The sequence below is a fragment of the Ornithorhynchus anatinus genome, chromosome 9 (genome assembly GCF_004115215.2).
Source record: "Ornithorhynchus anatinus isolate Pmale09 chromosome 9, mOrnAna1.pri.v4, whole genome shotgun sequence".
NCBI classification, from domain to species: domain Eukaryota; kingdom Metazoa; phylum Chordata; class Mammalia; order Monotremata; family Ornithorhynchidae; genus Ornithorhynchus; species Ornithorhynchus anatinus.
Genome location: NC_041736.1, coordinates 48,296,927 through 48,324,896, shown reverse-complemented (window position 1 = coordinate 48,324,896; position 27,970 = coordinate 48,296,927). Strand labels below are relative to the sequence as shown.

The following is a 27,970-nucleotide window of genomic DNA, read 5'->3' as shown; positions in this document are numbered from 1 at the left end:
AGTACTTGGGAGAGTACAATGGAGTCAGTAGACACAATCCCTGCCCTTCTGGAATTAACGTGGTTCTTGGGAGGGTATGATGTTGAATGAGGCACTTCAGAATGCCAGTATGCAGTGAGTCATTCAAAACTGCTAAAAGGGAATTGGAGTTGGTGGATTATTTTCAGAAAAATAATTTAATATTTGTCATGTGGGCTTTTGACAGCCCATCTTGCCAAGCTGTGTTTGGTAGCTAATATATAGTAGTTTATCAATTCCAACCAGGAAGGTGATTCTCTAGTGGGTTCAAAGGATAATGTTATTATAATGTATGTATATAATGTATAATGTATATTATAATGCATATAATGTTATTAATGCCCCCCCCCGTATATCTAGAAAGAATCTGACTCTTTATGTAAGCAGTTACGAGTACCAGTATTATGAAAGATGATAACCTCAAGTATTAAGTGCTTAAAGAACCTGTTTTTACTAGGTCTTCATTAATTCTATTCATTTTCAGTCTTGAAACTCAAAACATTGCACTATACACAGTATCAAACCACTTCAGTATATTTTTAAATGTTGACTATAGAATGATATAAAAAGATTCAAAAGATTTACAATCTCAGAAAGGTTTGGGGCATTTTCCTATCAGTCTATCACCAAGATTATAATTAAGTCATTGGGTTTTGTGGGCTCTATTTATGATTACAGTATACAATCAAGGATTGTAAACACCATGATAACTGTATGGTCATGCTGTTTAATTACCATCTTAGCTGACTGACAGCAGGCTAACTGTTTCATCTCTTATTAGAAGGAACAAATCTGACAGACTCTCAGAATCTGACAGATTCAGAGAGTTCACTTTGAAGTCAGAGCTATATATGAAAGAATCAAAGATTGAACTCTTTTCAAACAGGCTTCCAGTGTGGTTTTATCCAGTCAATCAGTTTTCTGCTTCATAACCATATTTTTCTTTGAAGTGACACAGCCTTGAATTTGTTATTATTACATATTTATTACAGGCAGAGCAATGAAATTCAAGATGGTGAGAGGAAAGAAAGAGGATATTAAGTATAATTCCCTAGTTGAAATGATCTCAAGTGCCTTTCAGAATGGCAACAATCTCTAGGGCGTTAAACAGCTCTGCAGAAGCCAATTGAGATGGCCTGATATTTTGCCATGTACGCAGGAGCTACTAAATACATATCCATTGATAAAACGATGGTAAAGTTAGACTTGCACTGCTTAGACTGCTGGCAGAACAAACAGCCACTTGAAGAAAAATTCCCCAAAATTCTTAATGACAGAAATGGTTACAACTTCATTCACAATAGAGTGAGGATCTCTGTGTCTCTATATACGTTCCCTGATCTCCAGCTTGTTTCCTCTTTTCAGAGCAGGCTACTTGGTCCTGATCTCTGCCTCCCAATGAACCCAGAGATCCTTTGATTGATGAGAGCCCTGAGCCACACCTCTTATTCCGCTGCCAGGCTACCTTGACTCTGGGGACCGCCAGGAAGATTCCCAGGTGGTAGGAGGAGGCAGCGTTCAGGTTTAGTGACTTGAAAAACCCAGGATGCCACTGAGAAGTTTGTGCCAATTTCAGGGTTGCTGGGGTGGGCTTGGGGATTGGCCTAGTGATACCTTTAAAATATTTTCTTTAACCACATGGGGCATACCAGATATGGTTCCTTGATGCTGAGGGTTAGTTTACCTTATGAAGATTGGGGGCAAAAGTAGAGATTTCCAAGAAAATAAAGCTATAAAACAAAATGCCTCTCATGGACTCAACCCCAGAGTATTCATTCTTTCTTTATGTTCCTCTTTCTAGCTAAACATCTGTTTCACCATCCATTCATATTTATCTCGTTATATCCCGGCTAGACTACTGTGTCAGCCTTCTCTCTGACCTCCCTTCCTCCTCTCTCGCCCCGCTCCGGTCTATTCTTCACTCCGCTGCCCGGCTCATCTTCCTGCAGAAACGATCTGGGCATGTCACTCCCCTTCTTAAACAACTCCAGTGGTTGCCTATCGACCTCCGCTCCAAACAAAAACTCCTCACTCTAGGCTTCAAGGCTCTCCATCACCTTGCCCCTTCCTACCTCTCCTCCCTTCTCTGTTTCTACCGCCCACCCCGCACGCTCCGCTCCTCTGCCGCCCACCTCCTCACCGTCCCTCGGTCTCGCCTATCCCGCCGTCGACCCCTGGGTCACGTCCTCCCGCGGTCCTGGAACGCCCTCCCTCCTCACCTCCGCCAAACTGATTCTCTTTCCCTCTTCAAAACCTTACTTAAAAATCACCTCCTCCAAGAGGCGTTCCCAGACTGAGCTCCTCTTCCCCCTCTACTCCCTCTGCCATCCCCCCTTTACCTCTCCGCAGCTAAAGCCTCATTTTCCCCTTTTCCCTCTGCTCCTCCACCTCTCCCTTCCCATCCCCACAGCACTGTACTCGTCCGCTCAACTGTATATATTTTCGTTACCCTATTTATTTTGTTAATGAATTGTACATCGCCTTGATTCTATTTAGTTGCCATTGTTTTTATGAGATGTTCTTCCCCTTGACGCTGTTTAGTGCCATTGTTCTTGTCTGTCCGTCTCCCCCGATTAGACTGTAAGCCCGTCAAACGGCAGGGACTGTCTCTATCTGTTGCCGACTTGTTCATCCCAAGCGCTTAGTACAGTGCTCTGCACATAGTAAGCGCTCAGTAAATACTATTGAATGAATGAATCAGACTCAACTTTGCTGTAGGTGGTTATGGAGGGTGGAAAAGTCCAGGCTTTTTTCCTCAAGGAGCTGAAAAGAAGTAAAAGAGATAAATGTGTGGATTAAGAGATTATCTAGGGTTGCAATCACTTCCTGGAAGAGGCCAGAAGAGTTTGTCAAAAGGAAGTTCTTTTCCAAGATTTTCCCTGTGGATTTTCCCTGGACTGACATTCCCAAAGGAAAAATGTCCCCCAAAACACTTTTCAGGATAAAAGAAGTGTAGAAATCTGCCCCCTCCCCCCCTCCACCCAGGTGCATGCCACCCTGACAATTTGCCAACATCTGGGGATGATAGAGAGAAGGTAGGTCTCTCTGGACCACACATTGTGCTGGATCCCAAGGTAGTAAATTGGGCAGGCAAAGATATGGACTAAATGGTCCAATAATGGCCTGAAAGAGTTAATATATTTCCCTACGGGCCTCACTTAATCCAAGGGAGGGGCTTAATCGCTGATCACGGAGGAGACAGTGCTAAGAGAAGAACAAGCGGAAACAAGCCTGCACTAACACATACACATATAGTCCATGGATTCTGGACGTGTAAATAGACTGATAGTGGGTGGAGATGTATGAGTGGGTTATCTGGGGGTGAAGCCTTATTACAATGTCTTTCCAAAGCTCAACACAAGAAAATATCTAAAGAAGAAGATGGCCAACCTTTTGAGCTAGCCCTTGTTTTTCTATTAGATCCAGTCTTTATGAGTTTGAACGATTATATGGATAAATATTAAAAGTGGAAAACATTGCAAGGGAAGGAGGGAACTGTCTCCAAGTAGCAAAGGACAATAGAAAAACCAGGAGAACAAGAGAAGCAGCCTAAAGGGGTATTAATAAGAGGAGAAAAAAGAGAAGGAGGAGCTGATATAAAACCCCATTCCAGAAGTCACTACAAATGTCAGCTGAACTCTAATTCAAATAATGCTTCAGTGAAAGAAAAATCGTGTAGAAGGGAAATGTTTTTTTCTTCAGTTCCTAAATTATATCCTGGAAGTAAATTAGGTGCCTAATCTTTCTGTCCACCAGGCACTACTCAGTACACTGCAGCAGTACGTGACTTAGGCACTGTGGAGAATCTAGTTCGATTGCTTTGAATCCCGAAGGATTTCCATGCACAGGTGTCTAATAAGGAGATTTCACTGAATGTTTTCTATGCATATATTTGGATGAGAGTTGAAGACAAAAATATTGATTATTCTATAGTTCTTACCTCTCTAGTTCTAATTATGCCCCAAGGATCTCCTGAGGAATGTGGAATTAGAGCAGGTGCACCAGACTTTGACCAATACAGGAAGCATTTCAAAATGAAAATAAAGGTGTAGACCCCACGAGGTCAGAGGAGAAGGCAAAATTGAAAAATATTTATGGAAAATGTTCCCTCTAATCCTCAGTGAATGTTTCCCTTGCCTCTATCTTCTTTATTTGTGTCAAACATAAAATTTCCTTTTAATGTCAAGAACTCTGCACTGAAGTTTTGCTCTTTGGCCAAGTTCGTAGTGTGACTTTGAGAGAGCTTTTCCCGGAGGCCTTAACCTCTATTGTTCTAGATCTTCTCTCAGAGGGAAGTCTACCACCACTGTTGTTTTTAAGACATTGTTTTTAGTACGTTGCGTTCTTTTTTTTCAGATCCCACCATTCTGCTTTAATTTTCGGGAACTCCACCCTTTAGGAAGACAAAGTGATGCCCGGACAATTGCAGTAGCCACATCAAACACCATCCTGATCAAGCCCGGGAGGAGTTTTTAGATTATGTGAATGAATAAAAACAGTGGTTTCTAAAGGCAAATGGTGTTCCACTGAGGGAGGCGTCAACACATCCTATTGGCTGAGGTTTTTTTCACAGGGCCCCAGTTGGACCTAACTGTACAGGGTGAAGCTCAATCAAGTCACCTCCTTTTCTTTTGAAATTGTTTTTTCCGCAAGAGATCACTCCAACCCTCTCATTAATTTGATTTCTTGGAGAACCAAGGTTCTTTAGAGAAGTGTCTGTGGGTGGCCCCAATGTGTTTGTTGGAGGAGGGGCGGTAGGCGCACGATGATGGCAGCATCTACTGATAGAAAAAGCTTTGGGTTTCAGGGCAGAGGAGACTGGGAAAAGGTTTATCACACAAAGCAGATGGGCTGTTCCGCCCACTGAATTTCCCTGTCTTGATTAGCTATAAAATTATTTCCAGCTGTGGGAAAGATGGTTACAGAGAAAACAGAGGAAGAGGATTTTAGTGGCCTGAAAGAATGTGGACAGGGAGTCGGGAATGGTGAAGAGTGAGGTGGACCCTAGGGAATTTTTTTGGCCTAATGTCCTCTATCTGGTCAATAAAGTAAGTTAGCGATGTCATCAGAGTTTAGAGAGTGAGGTGATGGAGGCATTGGAGGCTTCCAAAAGAACTTAAAAATCTGGAAGAGTCAGTGGGGACTATTGGCAGGTTGGGGGTGGTGGTAGTGTTAGTGTGGGAAGTATAGTAATGTTGTCTAAAGAAAGAGAAAAGTTAGACTATGAGGATCAATTTTTAGAGGTAGATGTTGCCCTAGCTCTTGTTTTTCTACCAACAATGCCCAGACGCATAAATGCAGAAGTAGAGGAGGCACTTAGATCCAGAGATGGGGTGGTCAGAGAAAAAAATGAATAAGAGAGTAGAGTTTACTAAAGATAGTGCTGCTGAAGGAAGGGTCTAAACCAATGGTAAGGCATTTCTGATTGATGGGTGGGTAGTTGGGCAACGACTTGAGGTTCTTGAGGAGTGGGGAAACATGGACTGAAAGCTTTCTTTGGCAGCAGAGTGAAGTAGAGACTAGAGTGGGGAGAGACAGGAGGCAGGGAGATCAGCAAGGAAGCTGATACAGTAATTAAGGCAGGACAGGATAAGTGATTGGATGAGCATGGTATCAGTTTGGATGGGGAGGAAAGGATGGAATTTAGCGATACTGTGAAGGTTGATTTGACAGGATTTAGTGACAGACTGAATATGTGGGTTGAATGAGAGAGAGAAGTCAAGAATAACACCAAGGTTATGGGCTTGTTAGAGGTGGTGCGATCTACAGTGATGGGAAAACCATGAGGTGGTTAGAGTTTGGGTGCAAAGATAAGGAATTCTATTTAAGACATTAAATTTGATGTCAGCAAGACGTCTAAGTAGAGATGACTTGAAGGCAGGAGGAAATGTGAGGCTGCTAAAAAGGAGAAAGATCAGGACGGGAGATGTAGATTTGAAAATCATGAACATCTAGGTGGTAGTCAAAGCCATAGGAGCGAATGAGTTCTGCAGGGGAGTGGATGTAGATGACAAATAGAAAGGGACCCAGAACTGAAACTTGAGGGATTCCCACAGTTAGCGGGTGGAAGGCAGAGAAGGAGTCCACGAAAGAAACTGAAAATGAGCATCCAAAGAGGTAGGAGGACAACAAGGAGAGGACAGTGTCAATGAAGCCAAAGTTGCATGATGTTTCCAGGAGATGGGGTGGTCAACAGTGACAGAGGCAGCTGAGAGGTCAAAAAGATTAGAATGGAGTAGAGGCCATTGGATCTGTCAAGAAGGATCATCTGGGACCTTTGAGAGGGTGATTTCTGTGCCATGAAGGGAACGAAAGCCAGATTGGAAGAGGTCAAGAAGAGAATTGGAGGAGACAAACTAGAGATAGTGGGTATAGACAAATCGCTCAAGGAGTTGGGAGAAGAATATTCGGAGGAAGATATGATGATAACTGGAGGAAGCTGTGGGGTCAAGGGAGGGGTCTTTTTTTAGGATGGAGGAGACATGAGGATGTTTGAAAGCAGTGGGAGAAAAGCCATTAGAGAGTGAACAGTTTAAGATGATGGTCAAAGAGGGAAGAAGGGAGGGAAAAGTTCTGTGATAAGGTGTGAAGGGTTGGTGTTGGATAAACTGCTGGAGGGGGTGGATTTTGAGAGAAGGCAGGAGATCTCCTTCCTTGAAGCTACCTTTCCCTATTGGTTCTACCTTCACAACATCCTGCCTTGACTTCTGCATCAGTCTCCTGTCTCTCCCCACTCCAGTCTACATTCACTCTGCTGTTTGGATCATTTAGCTAAAATAAAATTCAGTTCATATCTTCCCAGTCCTCAAAAATTTTAAACTATTGCTCATTCACCTCCACTTCAAACAAAAGCTCCTGATCATCAGCTCGCTTCAAGGCACTCAATTTGCTCTCCCTCCTACCTTAGCTTGCTGATCTCCTACTACAACTTAATTTGCACACCACTCCTCTAACACCAACCTCTTTCTCATCTGTCTTGCTGCTGACCCCTTCTTCATGTCATCCCTATGTCTTTCTTCAGTCTGGAACTCCCTCCTCTTTCATATATGACCCTCAACTACTCTCATATTCAAAACCCTCCTAAAATTGCATCTTTTTCAAGATGTCTTCCTTGACTAAGCTCTCATTTCCCCTACCTGCTTTCCCTTCTGCATCATCTATGCATTTGGCTATGTACCCCACAGCACTTATCTTCTATCAGTAATTTATTTTACTGTCTGTCTCCCTCTATAGACTATTAACTTCTTGTGGACAGGGGATGACATCTACCAACTCTAATAATTGATGGTATCTATTGAGTGCTTATAGCGTAAAGAATACAACTCTATTGTATTTTACCAAGCACATAGCACAGTACACCGAATGTGCTCAATAAATACCATCGATTAAGTCAAGAAACTCCATCTGTCTCATCTGATGTGATGAATGAATATCAGAGGACACCAGAACTGGCTTGAAAAGAATGACTATCATTGTGGAAACTATCTACTTTCAATTTATAGTGAGATCTTTGCCAGCCTTTCCAGACAGGTTACTGAAGAACATTTTTAGCAATGTGAGCTCAGAATCTCTATCTGGCTTCAGACCCATCTGGCACAGTGAACATGCTTTTTGCTCTATTACAAATAAAGGAGAATTTTAGTTAGCAGTACCAAGAATTCTAAACAGTGTCCATTGGCTTTTAAAAAGCTTTTGACAATCAGTAGGTGTGGACTATGAAACTTAGAAAAATAGTTGAGTACACTAAAAAATTAATCAAGATCCTAAAACTATTCTATGATGACTGGTTGCATCAGAATTGGAAGAACCTTATGTCATCCTTTCTCCATTATCAATGGAGTAGAACAAGGTGTGTACTCATTCCAGTCTTGTTTATTCAAAAGTGAAACAAAGAACCTACAAGTTGGTGTCAGCATATCCTTAGGGAGATTTTTATTTCAATATACTGACTAAGAGTATCATCGAAAAATCCTTGAATCACTCGTTCATTAGGGCTATTCTCTGTTGACTGTCTGGTAGAATCACTCCCACGTACAATAAGACACATAACTATTTTTCAGAAGCCATCGATTGTTATGATCTAGGCAGAAGAGCAAGGAAATAGACTGAGGAAACATCTGACATCCTCAAATAACCAATGTTCTTGATTTGTGAAATGCAAATGAGTGCTGTCCCTGAATTCTGCTACCTTGTCAGTAGAGTATTCATATACAGTGATAGAAAAGAGGTAAAAATGGAATTAAGAGTACAGAATGATTTGACAATCAGTAGGTGTGGGCTCCAAAACTTAGAAAAATAGTTGACTATACTAAAAAATTAATCAAGATCCTAAAACTATTCTAAGGAAGCTCCTTAGAACATTAGGAATGTCCAACCTTCTAAAAGGTGCCCACTGGACCTGGACTTATTACAGATACCAAACCTAACTTTTATTAAGAATAACTATAGTTTATAGTCACCATCAAATAGTCCTGTGACAGTATCACCGGTAAAGAAGCCCATTCAGAAATGCAATCAGTTCAGCAACATCGCAACAGTGCTAGCAACTTCATATGTTTGCTGGCAGATGTGTGTGAGAAGGCTGGATGGCAAGAGGGGAAAATGGAACAATATAAACAAGGAGCAATGAAGACAGATGGTATGGCCAAACTTTAGACAGCTGAGAGACATGCAGCTGGATCTGCAGCAATGAGCAGTAGATTGACTCTCTTAGAACTGGAGTCAACAAGATCATGACACAAAGAAAGAGAAATGAAAAGTCCAGGCACCATAATGATACACATACACAAACACACACACCACACACCCAGTGTGGAAAACATTGTTAGTCACTTGTGAGTTATTAACTACATTTAAGACACACTGATAACACTGCTATTTCAATGTTATTTGCTTGAAATTCTAAAGGGTGGCTATCGATGTGTGTGTGTATCCAGAACACTTCAGCGAGTGTTTATTATAGCTTGTTCTGGGGAAACTGATTGTTGCTTTAAGAAAAGATCTGAGGATTTCTCTTTATGGACAATTGAACATTCTAGGGGAATTCTAAAACAGCTTTAAAACTTCTAAAAGACTAAATAAAAAATGGGGTCCGGAAAGGATGCATACAAATCAAAATAATGGTGAGTGGACAATTTGCTATTGCTGTTATTACTCAATCAAACCAAATAATTGAAGAGTCATTAAAAGGTTAGCCTATTGGTTCCTATGGGTATTTTTACAGTTAAAAAGGAATTAGCTCCTTCACAGTGTAAGGAAAATGGAAGAAAGCAGTTAGTTTATATGGGCAGAGGATATTTTAAAAGTATCTCATTTTAATCAGTAAGCTCAAGGCCACAGATGCATTTATAACACTGAGTCTAACATTTGCTGTTATAAAATGGTTCAGTAAAGACCCAGGGGCCATCGCTTATAGAATCTGAGTGTTACTGCCAAAATATCATATGCCTCACCTACACTGCAATTGAGACACGGTGGAATGTGGTAGAGGAATAATTAGCATCTAGTAATTTATATAATGCCTATATTGCAAAGCTGAGAGACTATTACACTAAGTCAGATTGTAACCTGTATAAATCTGTAATTAAACCCAATCACAGTTTTACAAGGCTAAAGTTTGGGAATATATCGTAGGAGTAAATTCGGACCTTGAAACATGAGGTCTGCAATGCTATCTGACTGCATAGGATGAACCCAGATTGCATAGATAAAAATGCCTAAATCATGACTGATGTGAATGTAATCTTCTGTCAAGAACAATCCATGAGCCCTGATTCTGACACTCAGGATTGAGAATCTGAGAAGAGGAAATATTTAGAGTGCTATTGACCTGAGTGACACGACATCCTCTCATCCCTGCCAATTTTTGTTACTGTTGAGGATTTAAGTGCAACAAAAGTAGTTGGGCAGGGATGCAGCCCATTATTGAGTGCACATCTGGTCTTTGCCCATCTTGACTAGCCACTGGCCAGAGTTGGGACTAGAACCCAGTTTCTCTGATTTTCAGAGCATTGTTTTTTCCTTGACCAACAGCAGTAAAGTACATCGTGCGACAGAATGCTTTGTTGTAATGAGTCAGGAATTGAGTGATTGGTATTCCAAATAATGCCAGTACATAAAGGAGAAAAATCTTCCTTAACAATATGTGCAATTGTGTAGAATTACTGAATAAGCAACAGAGTATCTAGAAGATACACTACTCTGATTGCTGTGTATCTTAGAAGCAGCCAGGATAATCAGATGCCTTTCTCAGCTAAGTCCTTCTTTCCTCTAATCCCACTCCCTTCTGCGCTGCCTATGCAGTTGAATTTGTATCCCTCAAAGCACTTGATATTCATCCCACCCTCAGCCCCACAGCATTTAATGTACTCATCCGTAATTTACTTTAGTGGCTCTCCCCCAGTCTAGACTGTAAACTCCTTGTGGGCAGAGAAATTGTGTAATTCTGTTGTACTGTACTCTCCCAAGCTCTTAGTAAGTACATAGTAAGCCCTCAGTAAATACCATCAATTGATTGATTGATAATACTGTTACATTTGCAGACCAGCAGTAACTTCTCAATCCGATGTTTTTAAATGGAAGATATATTAGATTTCAATAATATGGGGCTTGATAGTTTTGATAAAAGATAAATCATTCTGGCCCAAAGTCCAAAAATTATACTGCTTAATGAAAATAATAAAATTGTCGATCTTTTTGATATTACTGTTCCCCCAAATAAAAGTATCCCAAAAGTATGTGAAGAAAAATAAATTAATGTGAAAGTTTCGCATAGGGGCTGGAAAAAAAGTGTGAAAACTGAAGTACATCAAAGTAAACCCAATTATCAACTCAGTAAGATATACTAATCATTGCTGGCAACAATTCATGAGGATTTAAAAAATTGTCATGTAACATTTAAAAACTCTCAATGTGAATGATTGTAATATACATTATATTTACTTATATTAATGCCTGTCTTCCCTTCTAGACTGTAAGTTCCTCGTGGGCAGAGAACGTATCTACCAAAAGTTGTCTTAAAGAGGATGTAAAAAATATATTTGCATATTTTCTCTTTCTTGGTCTCCTTGTTCCCAAGTACCTCCTTGCCCTTTTCCCACTACAGACCAACCTGCACATTTCACTCCTCTAACACCAACCTACTTTTTGGGCCTCGATCTCATCTCCTTTGCTGTTGATCCCTTGCTCACTCCCTGCCTCCTACCTGGGGTTCCCTCCCACTTCATAATGGGCATACCACCATTCTCCCCATCTTCAAAGCCCTCCTAACAAGTACCATCATTATTAACAAGTAACAATAACATTATTATTATTAATAAAATCACATAATAACAATTCTGGTTTCTGTTAAATGCTTATTATGTGCCAAGCACTATTTTAATCACTGGAGTAGATGCAAGTTAATCGGGTTGGAAACAGTCCCTGTCCCACAAGGGGCTCACACTCTTAATCCCCATTTTACAGTAGAAGGAACTGAGGCCCAGAGAAGTTAGGTGACTTGCTCAAGATCACACATCAGACATGTGGTGGAGCTGGGATTAGAGTCCAGATCCTTCTGACTCCCAGCCCCATGCTCTATTCAATAAGTCATGCTTCTTCTTGCATCTCCTCCTGGAAGCCTTTCCTGACTAGCCTCTCATCTCCCCACCATATCCTCCCTCACTTCTGCACCACCTATCAACCTGCATTCATTCCCCAAAGCACTCTAATACCCACCCCACCACATCATTTAGGAGGATTTATGTACGCATCCTTATACTCTGGTGCTTTCTCTACACGTAATTTATTTTATTATCTGTTTCCCCATTAGAATGAAAGTTCCTTGTAGGCAGGGATCGTGTCCACAAACTGGACACTCTCAAACATTTAGTACAGTGTTCTGCACATAGCAAATGCTCACTAAATGCCACTGATTGATTTAAGTGTGAATATGTGCGTAAACAAACATACGTGAAGGGGGACAACGCTTCCCCCCATTCGCTGGCCTCCTTCTGACTTCCCGTCCCACATACTCCTCATCCCCTTTCCTGCACCCTTCTCGTTCCACTTCCTTTCTTTCCTCAACTTTGTAATTTTGTTTCTGCAAGGTCATCCATTCATCACCCTAGAAACGAGAGGAGTAACAATTATTTTCTTGTCTTCCTTACCACCACATCTGCTGTGTGACCTTGGGCAAGTCACTTCAATTCTCTGTGCCTCAGTTACCTCATCTGTAAAATGAGGATCAAGACTGTGAGCCTCATGTGGGACAGGGACTGTATCCACCTTGACTACCTTGTGTCTACCCCAGAGCTTAGAACAGTGTTTGGCACATAGTAAGTGCTAAACAAATACCACAATTATTATTATTACATTTACAGCCACATTTCACTTCCCAGTCCTTCTATTCTGGTACTCTATCGTCAGGTGTTTAATTTTTTCCAAAAATAGTTCTACAGTTTATTTGCCAGGGAACTTCAGCACTTAGGTACATATCCATAATTTATATTAATCTCTCCCCCTCTAGAGAGTAAGCTCATTGTGGGAAGGGAGCGTGTCTACCAACAGTGTTATTATATTGTACTCTCCCAAGTGCTTAATACAATGCTTCAAACACAGTGAGTGCTCAATAACTACGATTGATTGATGAGGAATAACTACTGACATAAAAATAAAATTTCTGCTTCTTTAAGAAATCATTTAGGAGAAAGAAAGGAATGGAAAGTAAACTGATATTAGCCCAATTTTGATGATGAGCAAAAATAGAACCTATTGGAGGGGAAGAAGGAAGAAAGAACAAGTATATCTTGTCTATGTTGTTTCTTCAGACTTTTGTCCTAACTTTTTTTATTTACCAGCTTTCCTCTTTGGGGAGCTAAAAAATCTGTTTGATTCTGCCAGAACTCATGTTTTGACTATGTATTTTGGCTAGAACTGTTAGAGATTTAAGGAATGTTCATCTGACAACATGAGTCTGTTTGGGAACAGTGGGCTGCATTGTTGGAAGAAACATTTTGTGTGCAGCATCAGATCGGGTGAATAGGACAGCGCCGATTTTCCCAAACATGGGATTCTGCGAGAACACCATCTCTGCATTCTAGGAAAACTGGAGCTATTACAGTTATCTTAAGGCATTCCTCCTCTCAGAGAGCTTTTAACTCTTTTAGACCACATGCTGATGGAGGGAAGGAAAAACAGGGGATCGGCCTTCCTGGGCCATTGCTCTTGCTGCCAGAGTCATTGTCATCAGTCCTTACATGGGTATGGCAACTGTCTCTTTAGAAACACGTGAAATAGTCATAAAGGAATAGCAATAAGAGTACTCAAGAAATGAGAGTCATTTCACGCTTGGGAAGCCGCCATCTCGTCTACTTTGCCGCCGACCTCTCGGCCACATCCTGCCTCTGGCCTGGAATGATCTCTCTCCTTATATCCAACGGACAATTACTCTCCCCCACTTCAAAGCCCTATTGAAGGCACATCTCCTCCAAGAGGCCTACCCTAAGCCCTCTTTTCCCTTTTTTCAACTCCCTTCTGCGTCACTCTGACTTGGTCACTTTATTCACCCCGTTCCCAACCCCACAGCACTTATCTGTAATTTTATTTATTTATATTAATTTGTCTCCCCCACTAGGCTGTAAGCTTGTTTTAGACCGGTAATGTGTCTGTTATATTGTACGCTCTCAAGCACTTAGTACCTAGTAAACGCTCAATAAAGTTGACCAGAGGTAAAGATTGGTTCCAAAAATATAAGATCCTGTTTCACCACTGCCATCAGTTTTGCAGTTCCAGTCTCCACCTGGCGATAAGCTAGTGATAGCTCTCCCACTTTGCTCCCCGGAGCAGGAGTTTTGTTCCTTCACACATTTGCTCTGGGCCCCAGTTCGCTACCCCACATCCTGTTTTGGGCTAATCCTCCCTCCACAAGATCCTACCCTGAGCCTAGTCTATCCTGCCTTTTGCCCAGCCTCCCTCCAGCACATCCTGTCCTGGGCCCAGCCTTCTTCTATATCACATGCCTAGCTCCGTCACAGAACTGGTCTTGCATTGAAGTAATAATTTACAAAGCACCATCCGGGAAGTCTGGAAGGGTTAATTAAGCTTTTTAAGTGGTCTTACTGCCACGAAGTAGTTTATGCACTGGGAGACTCTGATTACCACTCTAATACTTCCTTTTAGTGAAGGACCTAGGTACCAGAACCACCACAAAGGATAATCATTGAAAAAAAACAGACCTGTTCCATCAGAATAGGCCAAAATTTCTTCCTCATTCACAGGCACATATACATGAGAACTAATTGGAAGGCATTCATTAATCTATTTTTCATAGTGTTCATTTTCAATATGTTTAAAAAAGGCTTCATTTTACTGAACTGTCATCTTTCTTACCAGCTTTATGGAATTTTGGAAGTCTTCTACAGTAGTGTTTGCTGAAGTTTATCCTGAACTCATTTACACATCTTCAGTTTACTAAAATATATTTTATACATTAGGCAAATAAGTTTCCTATTTTCAACAGATGTTTTTCCATTGTCATTCACTAGGGGCAAATATCTAAGAAACATAGTGACTTTTTTGACACTGGAGAACCTATATTTTGGCTCAAGTCAAAGTCAATCAATAAGGAGTCGTTAAACCATAAGTTTAAGATTATTTCATATACAACTTCTGCTTGCTCATAGGGTTCTAACTTTTCAGAAATGAATGTATAATTATGTATTTCATAATACTGCATTTACTATAATTATATTTTGAAGGTACAAAAGTAAATTCCTATTAGTTACATAGTAATCAGAGTATAATTGGTCCCATTTAGGGGGTACAGTCTCAGTATGGTATGTAGGGAAATTGATGCACTGCTCTTATTATGGTTAATGAGAATCGCATACCTATCCTCTCATGGGCCATGATGATTCCTTTACCCTTTAATATATAGCCTTAAAGACTTTACTTATAATTTACCAGAGAATGAAACACTTCATGCATTGACTAAAGAAACAGATATAGAAGAGAGGAAACTTCTTGGCCCAGAAGAAGAAAGTATGAACCACCCCCCACCCCCAACAGACACACACCCACACCCAGCATGGATCATTTAATCCATGAGTCAGCACAGACCAAAACCCTGACAAGGGCCATGCACGGGAAATGTAAAAGAGTGATAACTGTCCATTGAAATTGTTTACAGTTCTGGAAAGAAGACAAGACAACCCCTGGAAGCCCCTCCAATCTTGAGTTTTTAAAATGAATTCTCCTAAATTCCTCTGCAAACAGCATTTGACACCCAACACTGACAAATTGAAATTCTTAACTTCTCAGATAAATTAGAGCCCAGAAGTGCTTCTTACTGATGAAAAAAATGCTAAACCACCTATCCGCAGCCCAGGGATGTAGTTTTCCAAATAATGAGCATTTATTAATATTCTCTTAGCATATACATTTATCCAGAAAGTGGCTGTTTTACCTCAATTGCTTAGGACAACAAATCTGGATATGAAAATATGAAAACGATGTTTGGATGCTTCAAGAAAAGCATTACCACCTTTCATCATGCCTCTAAGGATCCTCATATCTGCCAAACTAACCCTCTTCCCCTCTTCAAAGCCCTGAGAGCTCACCTCCTCCAGGAGGCCTTCCCAGACAGAGCCCTCCCTTATCCTCTGCTCCTCCTCCCTTCCCCGTTGCCCCTACTCCCGCCCTCTGCTCTATGCCCTTCCCCTCCCCACAGCACTTGTATATATTTGTACATATTTATTGCTCCATTTATTTTATTAATGATGCACATTTATCTCTGGTTCTATTCATCTATTTTGATGGTAGTGATGCCTGTCTACTTGTTATGTTTTGTTGTCTATCTCCCCCTCCTAGACTGTGAGCCCATTGTTGGGTAGGGATCGCCTCTATCTGTTGCCAAATTGTACTTTCCAAGTGCTTAGTCCAGCCCTCCGCACACAGTAAGAGCTCAATAAATATGACTGAATGAATGAATTCCTTTGCAAGTGGATTTATTCCAAGAAAGACGGATGCAAACTTCCTTCACCATTTTAAACATAAGATAAGATAGTAAATAATGTCTCAGTAGCTTAGGCCTATGGTCCATCCATCCCTGTATTCTGTTTCTGCCAGTGGATGAAAGACAGGGTGAGGTTTGTCTTCCTTGACTACAATTAACTCAATAGCGATGTAGCGTATAACATCCCTTCGACTATGAATTTATTTTCCTTGAATGTAATGGTATATGTTGAGTCCACTGTTCCAGTGGAAAATTGACTCACAGCTTCAAAAGTGTCAGAATGGAGTTGTACGAACCCCTAGCTCTGTAATTCATTCATTCAAGCATATTTATTGAGCATTTACTGGGTGCACAGCACTGTACTAAGCACTTGGGAGAGTACAATATCCTCTGCTCAGGTTACCTATCCCAAATTCTTTTTGATTGGACCCAGGCTTGTCTGTCATTAAGATGGGAGATTGCACCACAGTGGTAATAGTAGCAGAATTTTTTGAGTATCCACTTAGTGATGCATTGGGAACATTAGGATTAGCTCAGGGATAGGGTTAAGACATTATGGATTCTTTGATGGACTTCTGGCTTCCGAGCATTAGACCATGCCCCCATAGGTAGCCATCTGCTAAACTAATATGAATTTGAACTGGAAACAAGGACACTGTAAATGTTTTAAGAAAACACTTATGCATTTGCTTTGTGCTTAGGAGTTCAAAGCATTTCATCTATATTTCTAATTCCCTAATAGGTGAACAATATTATCCCCACTGAATAGATGATAAAATTGAGACTAGTGAAATCATGTCTCTTGGTCAGTGAGATGACGGTTTCTAGGGTACTGAAGGGAAGTTAGAACTAATAAGAATGATCATACTTGTTAAGCACTTACTATGTGCCACGTACTGTACTAAGCACTGGACATAGATACAAGATAGGTTGGACACAGTCCCCTTCTACATGGGGCTCACAGTAGGAAGGAGTAGGAGTTAATCCTCATTTTACAGACGAGGAAACTGAGGCACAGAGAAGTTCAGTCACTTGCCCAAGGTTACACAGCAGACAAATGGCAGCGCTGGGATTAGAACCCAGGTCCTCAGACTCCCAGGCCTGTGCTACTTCTACTAGGCCAGATTGCTGCCCGATTCCTTCTCATCCCGCCATGCCATGTCACCCATCACCCCAGGATTTTCCTCCCCCAATACATCTGCCTACAGTCACTAGAGCAACCAGAAAATATAACACAAATTGGCCTCCTTCACAGGGGGCTCAGGGAGGAAACTACATTTACAGTTTTGGGTGTTGTTCCCCATTTACCTTTTAGACATTTTTTGCCATCCTTGCAGGGAAGAACTTGTCCCAATCAGGTAAAGTGACTCATTTCTTTATCTTCTTGCTTGGAGGATCATGTCATCCTTCATATGCACTGGGTGTTTACACTTTCTCAAACTTGGCGAAGGTTTCAGAGATGACATTGTTGTTCTTTAGATCCACTGCTCACATACATGGTTTTAGGTGAGTTGGATACTGTAACAAAAAAAAAAAAATCTTTGTCAGACAAAGCCCTTTAGGAAGATTTTGTAGGCTTTTATGTATGCTCTCATCTCACTATAACTTTTTTTCATTACAAATAAAAACCTGACTTTGAAGTTTTAACGGCATCAAAGAGTTGCTCCCATTACTTTTAAATTACTCTCATAAATGCCTGTCTACAGTTAGCAATTCATGTAAAGTTTGCAAGTGTCTTGCCATCTTATAGTTTTTTCTTGTTATAAAAGTACATTTTAATTAAACCATTCTCCTGTTCTTTTGCATCAGGCAATATTGAACATTTGTCTATTTTTTTTTTGCTCCTGAAGAGAGATCATGTTGAAAGGGTTCATTCCAATAGTCTGTTGAGATGCATCAAATTGGAGAATTCATCTTGCCCGTACAATGATTGTGGGTTTGGGATTTAGAAGAGGAATTGAAGGTAGGGTTGATTCAAAGTACGGATTCAAATCTACTTCATATATTTAGTAGGTTTCTGTGGTAGTCATAAGAGTGGAAAAGAATTACTTTCATGATTTTTTTTGCACAACCTACAATTTAGTTGGAATGATGTAGCCTTAAAACCTAAAGACGTGTTAATGTTTGGTTTCAACTTAGAAACAATAAAAGAATCAGTGGTCACATCTGCATGGGGAAAAACCATCGCTTGATTGGGAAAAAAAAAATCTGAAACCCTCACGTTTGTCATGGCAAGAGTGAAACACTTTTGTCTTCAAAGAGGAAAGCAATTGGGGTTGAGCGGGGAGGCTTGTCTTAATTTGTTGGAATGGACAGAAAGATTCAGATCTTTGACCTTTGCAATCGCTCACACTGGGAGTCTGCCTGATCATCTCCATTCTTCCTAGATGCCAAGCTCTCCAATAAAGCGGCCCCTACCCCTCCTCCCTCGGTGTCCCTCCCAGACCCAAGCAGTGTGGGCGTAATGTGTTGTGAGCTGGCTAAATCGCAATTGCGACATTTAAATCAGAAGGCTAGAGTAGCAGAGGCTCTGGCTCGGTCAGGTGGAACATGGGTCCATGTGTTCTGCCTGTATGATACTCCCTCTGTAAAGGCTGCTTTGGCCCTGATTATGAGATGTCAGTCAAAAATAGGTATTTCCACTGGAAAAATCCTCTCAAGAGCTTGTCAGTCTGAATCACTGAATCAATCAGGGAGAAGAGTTATCAAAAATTCATCAATCCCAGTTCCTCTAGGCACGTCTACAGGGACACTACTTGGTATAGATAACTGACTGCTCTGAGCCCTTAATCATTCCCACACAGATTTCTTCCTTCCATCTTGTTCGAATAGCAACACCTTTATGATCAAGAAGCTGTTCTTCACATTTAACCGGGCGTGCTCTCCCTCTCACACTCACTGCAGTGAAGATGATTTGTAGTTTTATTTCTGGTTGGAAATTGAGAACAACTGATCAGAGGCCTTCCAAATATTCTCCTCATGTATTTAAAGTCAGATTCATAGTCACTGCTCAAGGTAAAACAGCCTGAGTTCCTAGAAGGTTTCCTCCATTCTTCAATAAATTCTCCAGCTTCTCTGAGCCTATTCCAGCTTCTTCACATCCTTTTTTAAATGCAGGGATCAGAAATGTAACACAGTCCTCTTCCAGACCCTGAACAATAGCTACACTAAGTGGAGACCATGACCCAGCAATTACTTGCCGAAATCCTGCAATTGCATTTGCATGTCAAATTAACTTTTTGGCATGTATTTTCTGACAACACTATATGGCTCACTAAATTTAGCAATGTGGTCTGTGGATGTTTTGTCTGCTTCATTTGGACCTAGTTAAATTTTCCTCCATCTTGGAGCTGCGTTCTTGACATTTTGTCTGCCTGTCTTTATTATCTTACCAAACTTGAATGTTTAGAAGTTCTACAGATTTAATGAAACCCCAGGTATCAACAGGCTTTCCCATTTCAATTAAGAGTACTAAGAGATTAACCAGATTAATGACACAAATTAGTCGAGTGGATTCCAGAAACATTTAAGATCAAGAACATTCACTGCAAAGTTCAGTGGTTAGCAAGTTGCAGAACCTGAGCCGAGAACATGATCTAAAACGATTAAGTGAAATATTTATAACGACAAGTGAGCCCAGATTTAAGCAGAATCTTGCTTCTCTCTGCTTCACCAAGCCACTGCCAAGCATGGAATAACCACTTAATCCTTTTAAACAAGGGCAATAAAAGAAAATTATAGTTAGTGCAGGGCAAGCATGTTACACTCCAGCTAAGTGTTGCCAAGAAAAGGTTCCCAAATAAATGAATAGATGCATTATCTTGCTCCCAGGATCTCGTCCTTCAAACATCTGGCCCAATCTGGTTCTCAACTACAATAGCCTGCACCTAACATCCGGTAGACATTTCATAAATCATGCCATTATTTTTAATAATAAGAGTAATTGTGGGAATAATAAATAATGACCTCTTTCGAATTGTGTTCAGGCTCTTGAAACATCTTGTCTGACTCTCAAGCCACCTCATCATCCCTGTCTGAATTTGCTGTGCAGGTAGCTTCACTGTGCCAAAGGGGTTGTGGGATAGATTCATTTTAGTAAGTGAGAGTGGGACGGTCTTGGCTGCAGACCTATTTAGGCCTGTTATCCAAGCCCAAGATTCTCCTGTCTCCTCCAAATGAACTGCCTGCTTCAAAGTCAGGATAGCCCTAAAGAGCAAAACAAGTGACTGGACCGGCAGAGGTAAGAAGACAGGAAAATAACCATGATCCAGTCAGGGCAAGTTGCTCTATTATCTGTCTGGGACACTGCAGCCTGCCCTCTTCACTCCCAAGCACTTAGTACAGTGCTATGCACATAGTAAGTGCTCGATAAGTACTACTGATTGATTGATTGGTGGGCAGGGACTGTGCCTACCGACTCTGTAAGGTGTACTTCAGTGCTTTGAATACTGTAAGTGCTCATTAAGTGCCTCTGATTGATAGATATTGATGTCACTCAACATTTCCATAGAACAAGAATGTCTGTTCTTCATCCACTACCATTTTATCTCTACCTACTCTACAAAGAGCTCATAAATGAGCAAACCAACTAAAATCCGTTATCCAGCCTGTAAGCTGCTCCTATAGACTATAAGCTCCTAGTGGGCCAGGCACGTGTCTATCAACTCTGTTTTAATGTACTCTCCAGAGCTCCTGGTACAGTACTTTACAAACAGTAAGCTCTCAACAAATACCATTTCAACCAATAATCAATTGTGTTTATTGAGCACTTATGGTGTGCAGAGAATTGTACTAAGCACTTGGGAGAGTACAAAACAACAATGAAACAGAAACATTCCCTACCCATGACAAGCTTACAATCTAGAGAGGGAGACAGACACTAATATAAATAAATTTTGGATGTGTACATAAGTGCTGTGGGGCTGAGTGGGGTGGTGAATATTGGGAACAAATTAGGATGAAGAGGAAGGGAGTGGGTGAAAAAGAAAATGAGGACTTGGTCAAGGAGGGTGTCTTAGAGGAGGTGTGCCTTCGATATTAATAATAATAACCGTGACATTTGTTAAGCACTTACTGTGTGCCAGGCACTGTACTAAGCACTTGGGTGGATACAAGCAAATCGGGTTGGACATAGACCCTGTCATTCATTCAACAGTATTTATTGAGCGCTCACTATGTGCAGAGCACTGTACTAAGCACTTGGGATGTACAATTTGGCAACAGATAGAGACAATCCCTGCCCAGTGATGTGCTCACAGTCTAAACGACATGGGGCTGACCGTCTCAATCCCCATTTAACAGATGAGGTAACTGAGGCATAGAGAAGTGAAGTGACTTGCCCAAGGTCACAGGGCAGACAAGTGGCGGAGCCCGGATTAGAATTTATGACCTTCTAACTCACAGGCCTCTTTATCCACTATGCCATGCTGCTTCTCTAGGCTTTGAAGGTTGGGACCTTCCCTGCCCACAGCAAACTTACAGTCCTGAAGGGGAGAGGCAGGTATTAAAACAAATAAATAAATTATGAATATATACATAAGTTCTGTGGAGTTGTTGGGAGGATGGTGGAAGGATGAGTAAAGGGAGCAAGTCACTGTGACACAGAAGGGAGGGGGAAAAGATGAAATGGGGCTTAGTCAGGGAAGGCCTCTTGGAGGAGATGTGCCTTTGATAAAAATTTTGAAGATAGGAAGAGTAATTGTTGGATATGAAGAGAGAGGGCATTCCAGGCCAGAAGAAGGATGTGGGTGAGAGGTCGGTGTAGAGATAGGCAAGATCTAGGTAGAGTGAGTAAGCTGGCGATAGGGGAGTGAAGCGTGCAGGCTGGGTTCTAGTTGGTGAGTAGTGAAGTGAGGTGGGAGGGAGCAGGGTGATTGAGTGCTTTAAAGCCGATGGTAAGGAGTTTCTATTTGATGTGGAGGTAGATGGGCAACCGCTGGAGGTACTTGAAGAGTGGAGAAACATGGACTAAACCGTACTGATAGAAAAATCATCCAGGCAGCAGAATGAAGTATGGACTGCAATGGTGAGAGCCAGGAGGCAGGGAGGTCAGCAAGGAGGCCAAAACAGTAATCAAGGCAGGATAGGATAAATGCTTGGATTAATATGGTAGCACGTGGCCTTCCCTCTCATTTATATAAAATGATAGTAATTATCTGGGTCAGTTGAATGAAATTAAAAAAATAAAGATGGAAAAGAGATTCAGGAATTGTTCGCTACAAAATTTCCTCCACACCTCCCACGAGATTGTTAAACTTCTTAAGGGTGGGATTTATGTCTAACATTCTTCCAAGTGCTTAGTACAGTGTTCTGAACACAGTAAGTGCTCAATAAATACCACTGATTGAGTTTGACTGTCACTGCCATAACTTTCCTTCACCTGTCTTCCTCACTGTCTCACCTCTCAGTCATGTATAATATTTGTACATTATTAATTCACTCGTCATTAATCCATGTCTCTGCCTGTGTCTAGGGCTCTCGTATGACTGTGCCCATCGATCGAGCTCATCTTCAGCTATGTTTCTAGAGGGCAGGACCATGTCTGTTTGATCTTTTTCACGTAGCCCCTCGCACAATCCCATGTGTTAGGAGATACATAATAAATATTGATCATGATGACGATGATAATGATGGTGCTGCTGTTACTAAAAAAAGGAGAAAAGCGAAGATTATTTAATTTATCATTTTTGAGATTTGTGAGAGTTTTGTTTGGCTCTAATTTTCAAAGGCAGATGATTATCATCGAAGGTTCCTGGCCCTACCTGTATGTCAAATCTCTATCCAAACTGCACATGCCTGACTTCACTAACAATTAGCAGGCAGGAAATAAATAGCAAATTGGCATTCTGCAGAGACAAATGACAGCACATTTAATGAACATGGCAAGGTTTCAGTAGCAAATGAGGAATCAAACTTCAGAAACATGGTGTCTATAAAGAATAGTGGTACTAAGTATTTCATCATACTCATCATGTCTTACCAAAGCCTTATTCTGTGTTTTAAATTGAGCAATTGACATGAAAGAAGTGTTTCAACTTGTGGCCTGTAGTCACCGAAGCCAAGGGAGTAATCAGGTGAAATATACTTAATGATGAGTCAAAAAGTGAAACTGGTTTGGCAAATCTACCTTAGCTAAACTGGCAAGGCACCAGCATGGAAAGAGCACTAAAAACAAGTATATTCAGTCTAGGATGAAGCATACAATACATTCTTCAAGGCTTCAGCTAATTGGAACCTGTTTGTGGAACACTCAGTCTGTTGATCTTTATGGAGGATCAAAGGCATGGTTGTAGCTCACCATTTATAGGTACATTCTAATCACCAAGCCCCCAGATTTCCAATATTTGTTATGTCATTTTATGGTTATTTTACAAGTAATCTAGTTGGTTTTGTTTTTTTTAACTCTTCAGGAAAGGATTATGTGCTATAGTCAAGATTGTATCATGTTTAGGAAAGTAGAGATTGTATCATTTAGATTCAGTCTTTAAATGTAAACACGAAAATCATCATTTCTCTAATAGCAGAAATAATACAAGTACTAATGATATTTATTAAACAATTACCTTCCCAAGCTCTAAATGCCATGCTCTGTATTCAGCAAGTGTTCAATAAATACCACTGATTGATACTTTTAATCAAAGCACCTGGTGCTGCACTGAACAGTCTTTTTCCAGTTTCTCTTCCCCTACTTCTCATTCTAGTCTTGTGGCTTTCCACTCAGTAGGATTCCAAGATATGTACCATGTTATGAGGTCACACCAATGCCTTGCTACATTGGGTCGTGGACACCATTAAACCAAGGAACAAGGAATCCCTCACTTCCTGCCCCTGCCTGTCCACTTCCAGCCTTCACAGTGACCAGTGGAATCGTAACTTCTCCTGCTCCTGTTATATCTAGTTGCCATTTTTGTGGAGATGGAATTGAACACTTCTCAACAGACACCAATTGAAACAGGCCTAGCTTTAGCACTGAAGCCCTCATGGTCACTGCCTTACTGGTTTGCTAGTTACTGTTTGACCACACTCTGGCATCTTTTAGATCAGGTTAATCAACCACACAAACAGAGGGTGTGTGGATTTCTTTAAGGGTTTAATCTCAGAGAAAATTGAGGTAGTCTCTCTATCCCGCATTTCGTGGATGAGTGGAAAGAGTGGAGAACTGGGAATCAGGAGACTGAGCTTCTAATGCCAGTTCCATCATTTGTCTTCTGAGTGACCTGGAACAAGTCACTTAACTAATCTATTCCTCAGTTTCTTCATCTGTAAAATGGGGATAATATGCCTGATTGGCCCACCTCTTAGATTCTGACCTCTCTGTGGGACAGGAACTGTGTCTGATCTGGTATATGGTATCTACCTAGAGTGGAGTACATAGTAAGTGCTTAAATATCACAGTTATTTGATTGATCTAATTGGTGGAAAAGTGCTATATGAATCTAACAAATAAATAACAAATATACCCTAGATCATCTTGTTTAGGGTTTATATGAAGAAGGGACTTCTGGTCAAATGAAATCTTTTCCCTTCTCTTGATCTCAGGTTAACTACCCAACAGCTATGATCAGCATTTGGAAAGTTTTCTTATGTCTCTACTGCTTAAACAAAAACCAGCCTTGTCACCCACTGATTTTTGGTAACTCCACCTAATCATCAATTTTGAATCACCTGCCTCAGAAGCTGGTAGAATTCTTCACTCGAAGACAGGCATTTTGAGGCAGTATTGAAAGCTTAAATTGACCATATAAACTCCTTTTCCCCAAGACTCATTTCTCCACGCACTTCTGTCCAATAAACCCTTCCTCAAACACAACAGGGAACTTGGTCTGTATCAACTTGAACTTAGCTGTGGCTTTACTTTATCCTTTAACACTACAATCGTGTCTCTATCAAACCTTAGACACAGTACTCAACACACCACCTTATTCAGTTCCCATGACAGCATTAATCTGGAGAGTGCTGTTTCATATCGTTATTTTCCTCAGAAATTGGAATCGACTCACACACATAATAAAATCTATCAAAACACACCAGGACCTATTTTCTCTCAATTGAGGTTTCCTCCAGGAATCCCAGACAGAGGCTACTAGTTGTGTCAAAAGCAGGCACTGTGCTAAAAGATCCAAAAGTCTCATGCCTGCTTATTCAAAGTGGAATTCTGGTCTCCACTGAATGACCAAAAATGGCAACTAGATATAACAGGAGCAGGAGAAGTTAGGATTCCACTGGTCACTGTGAAGGCTGGAAGTGGACAGGCAGGGGCAGGAAATGAGGGATTCCTTGTTCCTTGGTTTTATGGTGTCCATGACCAAATGTAGCAAGGTATTGGTGTGACCAAAGGGCTTTCATACATACATGGTACGTATCTTGGAATCCTACTGAGTGGAAAGCCACAAGACTAGAATGAGAAGTATCTGATATTCTGGAGAATAACATCCTTGTGTTTAAATACAATTTATATCCTAATAATTCCAGTTCTCTCCCATATCTTGTGAGGTGCCGAATGCCTTAAAGGCACATTTGAGTGCCAGTGTGCTCTTAAGTGAGCCCTTTCCCTCCCTGCCCACAGCAGGGAGGATCGGGCTGAGGAACAAATTCTTCCCGTCATGTGACACGCGATCAACAGTGTGCCCTTAATTAGAATGACACTGCTGCAAGCTGACATGAGCTGGAATCAAGGAGAGGATATGAAATGGGCTGGCAGGATATACTCTTGTCCCCACTAAGTTGCTAAAGCCATCCCTGAGTTTTGCAGGGAAGAACTAAGTTGTATTTAGAGATGTTTCTGAGTCTCCAAGCCAGGTCAATTGCTTTCTAGTTTCTTCCTTTCACTAAAAGGAGCCCCAAGAGGCCAGGGTGTGAGTGAGCTTTCCCTCCTGAGCTCTCCCCAACACTTAAACGGGGCAGCACAGTGTAGAGCATAGGATGAGCACCCCCAAGCTCCCTTAGCAAATTGTCCTTTTCACAAAGCTTCGTCACTTTAACCATAACTCGGTACCTCTTTGACCGTCACATATGGGAAACTGCACACAGTAAGCTCTCAACAGATACCACTGATTGACTGATCTACAAGAACTGGACCTTGCCTCCTCCTTTGTCCTGGCCTGCAATAATTATAGAATCATTTTCTGAAGAGTTCTGCATAGGACAGCAGTTGTGGTTCCGAGTGAGGAAGAGGACAGGGGTTTGAAAGCTTTTTTTTTTCCCCTGTTTTATTCTCTGTTGCAATTTCAAGGTGGTGACTCATCTGGCTGCCCAAGAATGAGCAGCTGGCTTCTACAAGTTGATGCACAACCCCCCTTGCCTGCATGGGGTGAGGTGAAATGTGCAGGCCTGTAGCTTACCTTTGGAGAAGTAACAGATCCTTTATTTTTTAATGCCCTAAGTCTTCCAAGTCCAGAGAATGGTAACCAAAGGGGACAACTTTTTTTATTTGGAGCAAGGGAGGAGAGAAAGAGTAAGGATATTAGTGGAGATGAGGACAGGGAAGAAACAGGCTTTCGAGAGCTAACGGAACAGAAAGCCATCATTTTGGGCTGTTTCAACCCTGAATGGAAACTTCAGGATGTGTCAGGGACCTGGAATGAGTGTGAACTTATGGTTTCAAACCAAATTCAGATTTCTGATTGCCTCCTGGCAAGTTCCCCCGTACCAGAAGCGAATCCACTGAATCATCCCAGAAAATATTCTACATCCACTTCTTCCTTAGCCAAAGCAACGTGCATTCCGCTCAAGAAGAGCTCCATACATGCACCATTACTGCAATGACTACAGCAAGTTAGAGAGGAAAGAGAATAGGCAACATGAAATGAGCACTTGCAAAATCCCAAGGCCTCTCAGGGCTTTTCTATAAATTCCCACCTGTTCTATCGTTTTCAGACTCATCTTCTCATCCAGCTCGTTGTGGGTAGGGAATGTGTCTGCTTACTATTGTATTGTACTGTCCCAAGTGCCTCAGTACAGTGCTCTGCACACAGTTATTGCTCAATAAATATGATTGAATGAATTTCTGGTGGAGCCTGGGTGATACCAAAGGGCTTTCATACATTTATGAATCGCTGTCGACCCACATTTTCCAGTCTGGAAGGTCTGTGTTTCACATACTTTCCAAGCACTTAGTACAGTGCTCTGCACATAGTAAGCGCTCAATAAATATGATTGGATTAATGAATATATCGACCTATCTATATATATACACACATATCTAATTTTACAATCAATTATTTATTCTAACATTATTTTCAATCTTTTTATACTGATTCTGCAGTTAGAGTATAACCTGTAAGCTCCGTGTGGGTAGGGACTGCATCTTGTACATCTGTTTTACCTTCCTAACCGCTTAGTACAGAACTTGGCACTTGGACACTCCAAAAACATACAACTACTACAACTGTATTTTCCCAAATCAAACTCCTTTAATCCAGTCTCCTTTCTGTCTCGTTTGCTTCTATAGGAGTTCAATGATTATTGTGCAGTCCTGGAACCCTAGAATCACAGTTCTATGGGGAATTTGAAGAGGTAATCTTATCCATCCCCCTACCTCTAGGAAAGTCTCTTAAAATTTTTAGATAAATGTGAATATCTCTTATTATTAAAGACCTCCAGAGAAGATGTCCACATTTAGCAACCGTCACTTGCAGTAATTTCTTCCTAACCAAACACTTTCACGCTCTAGTTCAATCCTTTTTCCTCAGCAGAGAGACAAGCCTGCTCACCATCTTTCCTGTAAGTACCCTTGAATGTTTGAAGACAATGATTAGGTTGTTCTTCAGCCTTTTCTTCTCCAGGCCTTATCCTTTCCTAATAGATATTATTTTTCTACACCGTTAGCTCGCCTTTGAACTACCTCCAAGTTTCCCATGTCCATCTTAGTTGTGGGGTCAGAATTGGACACAGTGTAAAAGACTGTCTAGCAAAAGAAGGAGTGATCAGACGGTGGATCTGGGCCCAAATAAGACTGAACAG

The 27,970-nt window shown here is 41.1% G+C and overlaps 1 long non-coding RNA gene across 1 annotated transcript in view; it reads left to right on the top strand.

Moving 5' to 3' along the window:
• The window catches only part of LOC120638628, a 136,272-nt gene extending 131,761 nt beyond the window's left edge, over nucleotides 1–4,511 (top strand). Inside the window, exon 3 of the long non-coding RNA XR_005660388.1 lies at nucleotides 4,375–4,511. This is a non-coding gene — a long non-coding RNA (uncharacterized LOC120638628). The remainder of the gene's footprint in view (nucleotides 1–4,374) is intronic.
• Nucleotides 4,512–27,970: the final 23,459 nt, after the last annotated feature.